Below are 530 nucleotides of genomic sequence, written 5' to 3'. Positions count from 1 at the left end.
TAGGTTTATTATGTGTAAAAGCATGATGACCTATGGAATGATAACACTAAAAAACTGCTCCAGGAACGGTACAGGCGGTGACTCCTGCAGTCCGCCATCAGACTCATCATGTAATTTAACCACAGGGATTAATAAAGTCATTCTTGAAAATATTCATGTATTGTTTCTATAGTTTTATATGTTTAGTAAATATAGGTTTATCACTGCTTTAGTATATAAGTAAACACATGAACTAACACTAACAAAACAAACCCCAGTGAACCAGGTGGAGCTGTGCAGTGTGCAGCAGCATGATCACAGAGCTCCTGTTTGAACGGGCAGTGAGGATGAGCTCTCTGAGTGGGGGCTCTGGGCTCTTGACGCGGGTTCTTCTCCACATCGTATCCTCCGGCAGCCAGAGCCTTCTGGAGGGCGGCTGCAGACACGCCGCTCCGCTCCTTGGAAGCGGCCAGAGCCGTTGCTTGACACTATAGGGGCCCTAGGCAGAAGGACACACTGGGGCCCTACGGGCTACAAGGTTCTATAGAAAT

The sequence above is a fragment of the Parambassis ranga genome, unplaced genomic scaffold, assembly GCF_900634625.1.
Source record: "Parambassis ranga unplaced genomic scaffold, fParRan2.1 scaffold_163_arrow_ctg1, whole genome shotgun sequence".
Taxonomy (NCBI): Eukaryota; Metazoa; Chordata; class Actinopteri; family Ambassidae; genus Parambassis; species Parambassis ranga.
Note: the sequence above shows the minus strand (reverse complement) of the source record.